We start from the raw sequence: 13,378 nt of genomic DNA on the forward strand, positions 1-13,378 counted from the left end.
AAGGAGGCCTCCTCACCAAACACCACAGGGTTTTCCAGCCATCCTCCTCCTCAGCACTGGGCCTTGGGTTCCTGGAATGCCTTTTCTTTGTGGCCACTCCCCTGGTGATGTGAGAATCCTCACCTTCCATTTCTCATCTTTTTTCATTACCCAGTCTCCTCTCGCCATTTGCAGCTAAGAATACTAGAGTGGGTTGCCATTTCCTCCTCCAAGGTATCTTCCCAATCCAGGGGTAGAACCCGTGTCTCCTGGATTGCAGGCAGATTCTTAACCCACTGAGCCATCTGGGAAATCAGCTCCTTTTCTTGAACCCACAATGCTTGTTAACAAAACCACCAACCTTCCAGCTATTTTGGCTCAGTCTAAGTTGTCATCTTTGACTTGCCTCATTCACAAATCAGCTGAATCCTATTTCTTTTTTTTCATAATGAATATAATTTTGCTGCTTTTCTCGGATTATACAAGTCATACGTGTTCAATGCAATGATTTCAAACATATAGAAAAGTAAGAGGACAAAAATCACATGGGATCCCACTATACTGCAATGTTCATCATTAATCATTAAAAATAATAATCATTCTTTCATGAATATTTTATTTCAGATAGAAAAATGATAGATGATAGATAGATAGACATAGATAGATGACAACTAGCTAGCTAGATAGATAGATGAGTTCATATAAATGGGATAATATACTAATTAAATCTTTAAAGATAAAAAAATACCAACGAGTTGCAAAAACTGTGGGTTAATTTACATCTTTATGATAAACAAATTCAGCTCTCAGTCTTGTCAGTATTACCTCTATGAAGGGATACATAACCCCACGCGGAGAAACAAAGAGTACCTGTTTTAGGGTTTTTGTGAATTTGAAGCCTGGAACCTAACCTTGCGGAAACTCTGGAATTGGGACCTTGCTTTCTTCATCCGTCTATGTTCCATGTTGATTTTTACAGTATCTGTAGAATAATATTTTGCCCTATGACTGATCAATGGCCTCAACAAATATCTTTAAAAGTCTATCACATATAAGCCACTGCCAGCTATGTGAGGGACACACAGATGAATAAGTCATCACTCTTGCTTTTGAGGAAATTTATATCTATGGCTTTTACACACACACACACGGTACTATACTTTGTCAAAACTTCATGCCCTACCACCTGTCTTCACGCCTGTGAAGGGTTCATTTTAGTTCTCTCTGGGTTTTGTGTAGGACTGAAGTTTCCAGCCAAGCTCCCAACATATACTTGGAAATATAAGAGGGGATGCAAAAAAGAAAGGAGATCTGAGAGGGCCGATTTAAAAGAAATGAAAGTTGTTTATTTTCGGAAAACATGTTTTGTAGGTGATGGCTCTTAATCACTGTGGGACGGTCACTGTAGGACCCCTCAATCATTGCAAGAGCTCATTGTGGACCTGGAGTGATTTTGGAGATAATCTTTTCTCTTCTTTTCAAAGGATGCAGCTGTTCTGGAGAGGTTTTGTCTGAACTTAGCCATATTTCCAGGCTCAAAGTGGTGGGACACTGCTCATGCGAAAGCACCACAGAAGACTTAAAAGCACTATTCGGACCTTCAGAATCATCTAAAGTGTGTTCCCAGTACATCTCCAGGACAAAAGATGCTCATTTGTCACATGTGAGGGTGCAGTGACATTTATTTTTATAGATTCAGTGGGCTGAAAGGAAGACTTATTGGGCACATCACATTCTAGCAATCTCTATCACAGCAAAAACAATCTCAGAAAAGGAAGACATACAAGGTCTATACTTGCAGATTACAACCTCTTTCATTAACTCTGAAAAAAGTTTAAGATTAAACTTCAGCAATCTAGGACACAAAAGCTTGAGAGAAAACGCTAGCTGGGGAAAATGTCAGTCATATTTAAGAGCAGATGTCTACCACTTCTCTCGGGGGAAGCAGTCCATTCAGCTGCATGCTGCTGAATCAGATGTGACAAAAAAGTTCATTCAGCCTGGTTTATTTTGGCTTCAGAGTTAGCAGCCTGAGCCTCTGTGGCTGGTATTTTTGGATCTGCTGTTGCTTCTACTCTCAAGGCTGTTGAGTCAGACCTGACTGAGCTCTCAGACATCCCTGGATCTGCAGCTCACACACGCCTCTTCATAGCCTAAGTGCCAGTGATCTACAGCATCCTGGTAATTCATGTCTGAAAACTGCACACCTACCTGCCCAGATGTAAACCCAGCACCAAGCAAAATCAGCTTCCCCTCGAATCTATGTGTTCTGTGTTCTTCCATAGAAGACTGAACATCCCAGTGCTGAGCCATTTGTTATCCTGTGCATGACACCTCTGGGGGTGACAGCTGCATTCATCAAAGCTCCAGTCCCTTAAAGGGAGAATGTTCAGGAACTACCTGAGCAGCTACCAGAGAATTCATCCTTGCCTCATGACTTCTCTAAAATTTAATAAAAATCTTCTTTTCAATCAAAATCTTCCAAAGGATACAGACCTCATTTCTCTAATTTCATGGAGAAGCCAAAGCAAATATCAACCAATTTCTATGTTTTAGCTTCAATTACCTTAACGATGCTCTTTTACTCATGTCATGCGGTTGATTTCCTTTCCGATTTGCTCCCACAAGGATTTTACTCAAGACAGATTCTGCTCTTTGTTTGTACTTTGAGTCACATACCTTTGGAGCCTTTGAGCTTGAAGGGATGTTAGATCTCCTTACCTCTTTGAAGGCGAAGAAATGAAAGCTGGAAGAAGGGAAGGGGCATCCTAGGTTTACTCTCATGAATGGTGCATTCAAGATCAAATGACCTGTGCACAAAAGCAAAATACATACAACAGAACAAAAAATTGAACATGTTTAGTTTTCTGCTAATAACATAGCATCTTATAACACCCTTAAGACGATTTTCTTTGCTCAACATTTCAGAGTTTACCCAATGCTTTCATACAAATTATTTTAATCCTCATAACCATTCTGGATGCAAGGTTTGTTTTTTTTGTTTTCTTAAACAACTGAGGAAATAAGCACTCAGGGTACCAAAAGGCTAGCAAAGGTCATATTTTTGGGTTTGAATGACAGCTCAAGTCCAAAGGTTCAGCTCCACAGGCAGGAACACATTACAAATGATTCTATCCATCAGTGAGCAGCAGTGAGCACAAACCTACTTCACAATCTAAATAGATTCACTTTTCCCAATGGTCTGAAATTTTCCAAACTTAGCTTTGACCAGAAAATTGTCCTGCTGTCCCTGGAAGTGGGTCCAAGCCTCTTCCATAAGATAATGAACATCTGTCAGTGTCATCAGAATGGGACAAAATTAGCACTTTGGTTCTTTGGGCCCTAAACTGATTTGCTGCCAAGAACTCCGATCCTCAGGAATATTAAAGTATTGGGTTGGCCAAAAAGTTTGGTTAGCCAAGATGCTGTGGAAAAACCCAGATTAGCTTTTTAGACAACCCAACAATTTGCCTGCTTCTTCACAAAGAGAGATTTGTGTTGTCCACATTTGTTCAAAGAAAATTGCTGCTGTTGTTTCTCTGGTCCTGGGATTAATTACGCCATAGTGTTTTCTTTCTATTGTCTCCTTTTCTGTATTTAATGGAGTTAGAAAAAATAAAACTCATTTTTCCCCCTTCTCATACTGAAGCCCCTACCATATTTCCTTAGACGAATTAATAAAAGATACTGTGACAGGGAAGATGTGGGATTGTTTTACAGAGGGCCTTGTGAGTTTCCCTGACACAGAATTTTTCCCTCCTTCACCCTTCCAAGCTCTTCCTCTTTTGTAGAAGCACTTTAGGTCACAGGGCCATGAGTCTGCAGCAGGTGAAAGTGAAAGAAAATCACCAAGTCTTCCTTTTTATTCTTTCTCTGACTTCTTCATTTACATAAATTAAAACCTGTTCTAAACAGGCTTCTTCCTTGGCATGAAAATAAGCTCTTCAAGTGCTCAGGAAATGCCCAGTCACCTCATCCTGGGACTTTGGTTTCCTCAACTTTTTGTTCCTCAACTTCTCATGCATAACTCTTGAAGACTGGTAATAATTTTTTTTTCTGTAAAATATGAATTGGTAACCTTGGAAAGTCTGAATTGCATCCAAAAGGAATTCATTACTGAGTGGGGGTGACTTTGACTTTCATGAAAATGAGTGCTCTGAAATCATCAGCTTTGGAAAATAATTCATTACACTTTTTAAGATTTTTTTTGGTGGTGGTGAGGTGGATGAAGTGTCTTTCATAAAAGCACCTCTTGTATGAGTATCCCGTGTGACCTACCTCTTATGAAAGAAAATGTTAGGACTGTCACCTATTTGGAAACATTGTACGTGCAAGCTTTTATGCTGACTTTCACTGAGAATGAGACGAATCATGAATACTTAACAATTTTTCCCCATGGTTCTGCTTAAATCCTAGTTAATTGTTTCAGAGTATCTATCTGAGGGAAGCTGTATGCAATATGGGTTTGGGGGTTGGTGCTTCCAAGGACTGTCCAGCTCTGTGGCCAGTGAGGATGCTGCTCCCTCCAATTTTCATCCCAATCCTCACTTGTCTCATTATCTGGGCAGATTTACTCATGTCTGTCTTTCTCTCGAGACAAAAGAATACATACCACCACCCCAAGTAATTTGCAGGTTAACAAAAGTTATGAGATTTTTCCTTAACTTCGAAAACTTACATAATAGAACAGAGTATACGTTTCATATATTGAAGATGCAGATTTTTAAAATTTAATATTATAACATATCTGCTTCAGAAATCTTTCATATTAAACACATAAATAAAATAGGAATGAAGGGGAAAATCCGCTTTGTATGCCTACTCAATGGGATTCTCTCTCCCTCCCTAGAGGCACACACTCTAATAAATTTGGGATATATTCTCCAAGCCCATGTTTTTATATCTTCACCTCCCATCTTTAAACATTTTGTAATACTTGAGGCAGATGATTCTGTTTGTCCACCTAATCATCGTCATTCCCCTCTTCCCTTCCATCAGGACCCTGGTCTTGCCCAGGAAGCAGTGTCCAAGAAGGCCATTCATCATCCCCTCCTGGCTCTTGTGCAGCTAAAGAGGAGAGGGGAAGAGAGCAGAGAAGAGGATGTGACCTAGTTTTGGTCAAGAAGGTGGAAGCAGAATTTCAGAAGATGAAGCTTTTGGAAAAAAACCATCATTTTCTTGGTAAGAGTGTATATATTCAGATTCAGGTACAGAGTCACCTTCTACCCTCCCTCTCTATGGACCTGATGCATGAATGCACTGTGTAGCATGGAAACTCTCATCATCTTGAAGATAAAAGAAAGATACAATGAGCTTTAGGCAAGGAACTCTGGTTGCAGGTTTGAGGACCCCAGAAAACTATTGTCAAGCTCTCCATCAGAAATGGACTAATTAAACATATTTACAAGTGATCATCATATACCCTGTCCCCTTTCTGGACCACCAGACCTGATAAATCATATAAGCGTCCCATCCCTTCACTTTGTGGGACCTGACTGATGGCTTCTTGGAGCTACCTTCATCTGGATCTCCTTCAACTGAACTGTTACAAGACAAAATTGTAAACCTGGATTTGGTTAAGCCACTGTCACTAAATTTCTGCAAATACAGCCAAAGGATCCTGACTGCTGATATTTGTTTTTTTGTTTTGTTTTTTCTTTTAAGACTCTTGGACTTGCCTGGTGATCTAGTGGCTAAGAGTCTGCACTTCGGATGCAGGAGGCACGGATTCTATCCCTGGTGAGGAAAGTTCCATGACCTCCCTCAGTTCAGTTCAGTTCAGTCGCTCAGTCATGTCTGACTCTTTGCAACCCCATGAATCGTAGCACACCAGGCCTCCCTGTCCATCACCAACTCCCGGAGTCTACCCAAACCCATGTCCCTCGAGTCGGTGATGCCATCCAGCCATCTCATCCTCTGTCATCCCCTTCCCCTCCTGCCCCAATCCTTCCCAGCATTAGGGTCTTTTCCAATGAGTCAACTCTTCACATGAGGTGGCCAAAGTATTGGAGTTTCAGCTTCAACATCAGTCCTTCCAATGAACACCCAGGACTGATCTCCTTTAGGATGGACTGGTTGGATCTTCTTGCAGTCCAAGGGACTCTCAAGAGTCTTCTCCAACACCACAATTCAAAAGCATCAATTCTTTGGCACTCAGCTTTCTTCACCGTCCAACTCTCACATCCATACATGACCACTGGAAAAACCATAGCCTTGACTAGACAGACTTTTGCTGGCAAAGTAATGTCTCTGCCTTTAAACATGCTATCTAGGCTGGTCATAACCTTCCTTCCAAGGAGTACGCATCTTTTAATTTCATGGCTGCAATCACCACCAGCAGTGATTTTGGAGCCCCAAAAAATAAAGTCGGACACTGTTTCCACTGTTTCCCCATCTATTTCCCATGAAGTGATGGGACCAGATGCCATGATCTTAGTTTTCTGAACGTTGAGCTTTAAGCCAACTTTTTCACTCTCCTCTTTCACTTTCATCAAGAGGTTCTTTAGTTCCTCTTTGCTTTCTGCCATAAGGGTGGTGTCATCTGCATATCTGAGGTTATTGATATTTCTCCTGGCAATCTTGATTCCAGCTTGTGTTTCTTCCAGCCCAACGTTTCTCATGATGTACTCTGCATATAAGTTAAATAAGCAGGGTGACAATATACATCCTTGACGTACTCCTTTTCCTATTTGGAACAAGTCTGTTGTTCCATGTCCAGTTCTAACTGTTGCTTCCTGACCTGCATACAGGTTTCTCAAGAGACAGGTCAGATGGTCTGGTATTCCCATCTTTCAGCATTTTCCACAGTTTATTGTGATCCACACAATCAAAGGCTTTGGCATAGTCAATAAAGCAGAAATAGATGTTTTTCTGGAACTCTCTTGCTTTTTTGATGATCCAGGGGATGTTGGCAATTTGATCTCTGGTTCCTCTGCCTTTTCTAAAACCAGCTTGAACATCTGGAAGTTCACGGTTCACGTATTGCTGAAGCCTGGCTTGGAGAATTTTGAGCATTACTTTACTAGCATGTGAGATGAGTGCAATTGTGCAGTAGTCCCCACCAGAAAAAATTCTTATAGAAATGGTGGTACCCTAACAAGCTGTTTTATAAATTACTTTTTTTCACTCAGATTATCTTTGACCTCTATCCACTTTGAAACATATCTAGTTCACTTTTTTAAAATTTATTTTCTCTATTCATTTCCTTTTTGTGGGCCTTTAGACACTTTTCACCATTTCCAAAATATTGTTCTCCATAGCCCCATGGACTCACTTGCATGAGAGTTCCTCTAGGATGTGTGCTAGAGGTGGACTCTCACAGCTCTTTCTGAGATCCTTCATGTGGGTCTAAGTGACTTTTTGAAGATAGAACTGTTTGTACATTTAGAGGCAAGTGGGTAATGATGGTTGCCAGAATTTTTTAAACTATACCATGCTACATTTCCTAATTTTCTTACTGTATTTGTTAAGCTTGTGACTAAAAACTAAACTGAAAACTAAAATCTTGGCGGAAATGCAGAAACAGCAGTAACTGAATGAGAAAGATTTTGATTTCCACCAGTTTTCTGACAGTTCCTTCTGTTACTCACCTTTTGGCCAAGAAAAAAAAAAAAAAAAACTAACCAGGAATTTTAACCATGGCACTGTCGACAGGGCTAGATCACTTTTTGGTGTCAGGCCAATCCTGTGTATTCTGGGATGTTCAGCTGCCTCTCTAGTCTCTACTCACTAGATGCCATGAGCATACCCTCTCCAGCTATGACAATCAAAAATGACTCCAGGCATTGTCAAATGTACCATGAACATGGTACAAATTAAAGTTGATATTTACTATCAAAGTTGTTTAGCATTAGGGAGTGGGTGCAGAGGGGTCAAAATCACCCAGCTGACAACTACAGTTCCACAGTAGCTGAGCTTGTGTTATTTAGGATCAACGTAAACAGAAGTCCAAGGAGGCACTGGTAGACTAAGTGACTTTTAAAACCTGGCTATTTTAAGACCATTTAAGAAGCGTACTATGGATTATTTCAGTAAACCTCTATGTCCAACCTTTAAGTTGGAGAAATTAATTTTGGGTATTTATAAAATTTTTGTAAAATAAAAATATGAGAAATAATAATAAGAATAAAAGTTATACTGTACTGGGAATTTTTGTAAATTTGTTACTATGCCTTCTTATTTAATATTCGCAAACCTACTTGTGACATAGGTACTATTTTATACCCATTTTACAGATTAGAACATTTAGGGACAAAAAGGTTAAGATTTGTTCTTCATAGAGATTATCTTTAATTTTTACGAGCCTTCAAGGTACATGCAATTACTGCCATTTTATAGAGGAATAAATTGGAACAGAGGCAAGGAACCTATTAATAAACTATCCCACAGTATTAAACCCCACAGTAATATTCAATGTGGATTAATAGTTATATCCATGAACATGATACAAGCTAAAACTGATATTTACTATCAAAGGTATTTAGCGTTAAGGATACGAATCCCTTAAAGGGAATTTAGTTATCTCTTTTGTAAATACAGGAAAAAATAGATTTTACAATTGTAGTAGAAAACTATATTTATGTCGAAGTCTAAAATTTTTAAATTTCTCCCCTTTTCTCTTCCTCCCTAACTCCCACATTCATTCCAGAAAGGATTTAAGTAAGGCAGTTAACCAGATGTTTAAAGCTAACTAAACATAATAAAAACATGTTAGAGGAACCTAAAATGAATTCAGAAATGATAAGAAGACACTTACTATATGGATCTCTACATTGCTTTGGGAAGGCTATAAATGAGAATTTTTCTCTCCTATTGCCAGTATGAAAAGGGAAATGTGGTCAATTAGATAGTTCCCAGAGACCATTAAGTACGAAATGAACCCATTACTCAGAAGTACTAGTGTTGCTAGTACTAAAATTAGACAGAAATTCCTCCCATTGCACCTGACAAAGTTATACTATATATGGTGTTCTGGACAGCAAAACTACAATGAGGTATCACCTCACACCAGTCAGAATGGCCATCATCAAAAAAAAAAAAAATCTACAAATAATAAATGGTGGAGAGGGTGTGGAAAAAAGCAAACCCTCCTGCACTGTTGGTAGGAATGTAAACTGATATAGCCTACAGAGAACAGTACGGAAATTCCTTAAAAACTACACATAGAACTACCATATGACCCAGCAACCCCACTCCTAGGAAACTGTAATTCAAAAGGAGACATGTACCCCAATGTTCATTGCAGCACTATTTACAACATCCAGGACATGGAAACAATCTAAATGTCTATCAACAGATGAATGGATAAAGAAGATGTGGTACATATATATAATGGAATATTACTCAGTCATAAAAAGGAAAAAATTGGGTCATTTGTAGACATGCAGATGGACCTAGAGTCTATCATACAGAGTGAAGTAAGTCAGAAAGAGAACAACAAATATTGTCTATTAATGCATACATGTAGAATCTAGAAAAATGGTACAAATGAACCTATTTCCAAGGCCGGAATAGACACACAGACATAGAGAATGAACATGTTACACACAGTGGAGGAAGTAGAGGGTGGGATGAACTGGGAGATCAGGACTGACATATATACACTACCACGTGGAAAACAGATAGCTAGCGGGAAGCTGCTGTAAAGCACAGAAAGCTCAGCTTGGTGCTCTGTCATGACCTAGAGTGGTGGGGTCGGGGAATGTGGCAGGGAGGGCCAAGGTGTAGGGGATGGATGTATACGTATAGCTGATTCATGCTGTTGTACAGCAGAAACTAACACAATATTGTTAAGCAATTATACTCCAATAAAAACAACCAAGTAAATGCAGTGATGAGTTTCATAAGTCTGGGTGGGCTGCAAGCCCAATTCAAGGAATGCATGATTATCACTTGTGATTTGTCCTTTTTATCCTGATTACAATTTGATAACTCATGAACACTTGTGAAGTCCTCAAAATATCCAATTATATAAGAATTTTATACATTATCCTGATCTTATTGGTTTTTGTTGATTCTTTGGGTTCTCCATTAATCCACATTTTTAACTGTTTTTATAAATTATGATACAAATCTATGTATTTTAAAATATACTTCTTTTTTAGATTTTTGAAACTTTGTGGTTGTGCCTGTTCTCCACAACTACTGTACTGAGCCATCGTAAGGTCACTATGGTTTATGCTACTAACTTAATAGTGATTTATGCAACTTTATTCCCTCAGCCTACTCAGTTGCTTATACTCCGTAAGGCTCAGGGCAATTTATAAATTAATAATTTTTAAAAAGGCTACCATAAGAGTTGCAAAACCAGAAAAACCCACAGTGGGCAGATTTCACTTTCTGTTCCAAATTGCTAGCACAGGTCTATTAGCAACCAGAACAATGGTGAGGATTATAATGGTGTTTCTTGCATTACATATTTAAAAAGAAGATACAGCAGAGTAGGTCAAAGTGAAAATAGCTGAAACTTCTAGTTCCTATTGTAATTCAGAAAGTACTTATATTTATTATTATTATTGTTAATATTATTATCATCATCATTACAAATAGTGAAAGTAGGGATGCATAAATAAAGTCTGCCCTAGGGGCAGCCTGAAGCTATATTCCAGCAAGTTACTGTGCTTCAGTATTATGAGAATTTTTATCCATCATCAATAAAAAATGAGCAGAGCAGTTATTATGGCAGTTTCCACAGTCAAGACTGTTTCTGCTATTACATCTCTTAGTAAAAGGGTGATACACTCTCCAGTCTAAGATGTCAACTCATCCACCTTTCTGACATTAAAGTATAATGTACAGTCTTTATGTGGATTCTTCCCTAGTGAAGTCACATTCCCATGAACTTGGGGCAAGGACACAATGGGGCTAAATTAACTCTGGGCAGAAAGGAAAGTAAATCACATTTTTTATAAAGCAATAGTAGCACTGAGCTGACTCCATTCCTTTCTCAGAAAGGAATGAAGTTGAAATAAATTTGATAAAATAAATATTTTACAGAGCAGGATTATGCTCACCAGTGCTGGAATTATGCCAGACCCATGCCCTTGATGCTCCACTGGGCAGACTCTCTGGAAACACAAAAGAAGCAAGTACTTCTCTACGCCCACACTCTCCAACACCCTGGATGTGAAGAGCAGCCTGAGCAAGTGGCCTGACTGCTGCAGTCCTCTTTCCAGCAGCACGGTAATTGGGGTTGGGTTCTCAGAATCTCAAAGTTCCCCTTCCTATATGCTATTTTTTTCTCCTCCTTAAATTTAAATTTAAATGTTAAATTAGACCCTTTTTATTTTGTCTTTTTAACCTAGCCAATCTTGCTAATGGTCATCGAAGGCATATAGAAGTTTCACAGGTAACTCACTAAAGAGTACATATGGAGAAGTCTGAAAAGCATAAGATTAGGAAGAGAGGACCCCACTTCAGAGCCAGCCTCTACCCTCCTTCAATGCGTCACTTTGGGGATATGCTTTTTCCACTTCTAAACAGATATTTTTAGGGGCATATGACCAATTTGAAATGATTCCCATTTTTCTGAGAAGCAAGGTCCATCTCGTCTGCATACTCCTTACCCACAGCAAATTAGACCTTATTCATCAGATTTTCTCCCCCAACAGAGTTGATTAAAGGTAAGCTATGGAAAGTGTCATTCTGTCACATGGACAAAGTAACAGAAAAAGCTAATTTGCAGGGAGAAAATAATGTAGAAAGAAGAGAAGAGGCAGTATCGGAAAGGGAGACTGAGTCTCGTGTATTCTTATGCCTTCCTAGGGAAGAAGCCAGAGTCACCTTGACAGTGTTCCCATCCCCCAGCCTCTATTGATACCCTATTGACATGTTGCTGCATTCTGGTTTTGTGAGACACCCTATGTCATAGACTTGGGAGTGCTCTCTATTGCTTTTTTAGATTTTTGTGGGTCTATGTCAAGAATTCTAAAGACACTTCTGAAGTCTTTTTTTTTTTTTTTTTAATTTTTCCACCACAGAAGTAAGAATTCCTGACCCGTTATTATTACAGGCTCCTCATGAGGGGCAGATGAGTCGATGGACAAGCACATGCTTTGTTAATCATTTTCAAGCTCATTTATTTTGTCACTGAATGTTTACTTGGTGTTCACTATGTCCAATGCTCGGAATGTGAGGACAAAGCACAGAGGAAAAGAAATTATTATCAAATGGAATTTATGCTCTAATGAAAAGAAACAGAAGGTAAAAAAAATAAAGCACGTAAATATATTGTATGACAGATAATAAAGGGAATAAAAAAGCAGTGTAACGGAAGGAGTCAGGGAGTGATGGAGGTGAGGGTGTCATTATTTTAGGTAGACAGGTTAAAAAAAAAAAGCCTCAATAATGCAATAACACCTGGACAGGATGGAGATCAGGGAGTGAGACAGGAGGACACCTGGAGAACAGCATTCTAGCAGAGAGAGGTCAAGGCAAACGCCCTGAGAAAGGAGGGGATGTGATGTGCTTGAAGAAGACCAGAGAGAAAGCACAGAAAATGAGATCCTCCAATGGCTGGTCTCCTACGGGACAGACTTTGAATTTTACTCCGGAAGAGACGGGAAGCTATTGGAGGCTTCTGAGCAGAGACAAGACATAACTTGACTTAAACCTGAAAAGGATTATAGAAATGCCATTAAAAATAGGCGACACAGGGGAAAGGTAAAACAAGCAAATCTGTTGGTCAGCTGGTGTGTGGTCCAGGTGAGGGATTTTGGTTGCTTAGATTAGAATGGTGGCTGTAGAGAGACAGGAAAGGTCAGATTCTCATTTAAATTGAAGGCAGAAACTATTGAGGTTGCAGATGGTTTAGAGATGGATTTGAGAGAAGACAGCAGTAAAGAAAGAGTAAAGATTGGAAGTCAGAGAGGAAGATGAAGCTCGTGCTGATGAGATGGTTGGAAATGGCAGGATCAGAAGTCATTGAAGTGGAGAAAACGAAAAAGTTCATTTTTATATATGGTAAATTTCAAACAGCAATTAGACATCCAAAGAGAAAAGTCAAGTAAGAATTTGTATCTGAAAGTTTGGCAGTTGGGAGAGAGCTCAAGATGACAAATCTGGTTTCTATTCCTGCCTTTTTTCCTCCTCCTCCCCTGACCCCCTTTCACCTCCACAGAAACATCCCACTTGAGCCTGCTAGAATATTGATATTTTCAGTCAGTGGGATTAAGAAGTAAGGAGATTACAGACAGCATGATACTTTAAGATCAAAGTGTCTGTAAGGGAAGCAAGATAATTTTTTTAAAGCCCCAATTGACGTTCTTGGCTTTCTGTAGTTAATTTAGGTCAACATATCTTTTATCTTTGAACAAAATACTATCAGCAGCAAAACATCTCATATCTATATTTATGGGAAACACGGGGGATTTTGAATCAGAAAACAAATATAGAGATCACT

General features: G+C 39.1%; 1 long non-coding RNA gene across 1 annotated transcript in view; it reads right to left on the reverse strand.

Moving 5' to 3' along the window:
* Positions 1–13,378, reverse strand: part of LOC145537978 (uncharacterized) — a 501,457-nt gene that overhangs the window by 163,192 nt on the left and 324,887 nt on the right. The window contains exon 5 of the long non-coding RNA XR_014076549.1: positions 2,701–2,789. This is a non-coding gene — a long non-coding RNA (uncharacterized LOC145537978). The remainder of the gene's footprint in view (positions 1–2,700; positions 2,790–13,378) is intronic.

Source organism: Giraffa tippelskirchi, chromosome 2, assembly GCF_054371585.1.
Source record: "Giraffa tippelskirchi isolate mGirTip1 chromosome 2, T2T-mGirTip1v1.2.pri, whole genome shotgun sequence".
In the NCBI taxonomy this organism is placed as follows: Eukaryota; Metazoa; Chordata; class Mammalia; order Artiodactyla; family Giraffidae; genus Giraffa; species Giraffa tippelskirchi.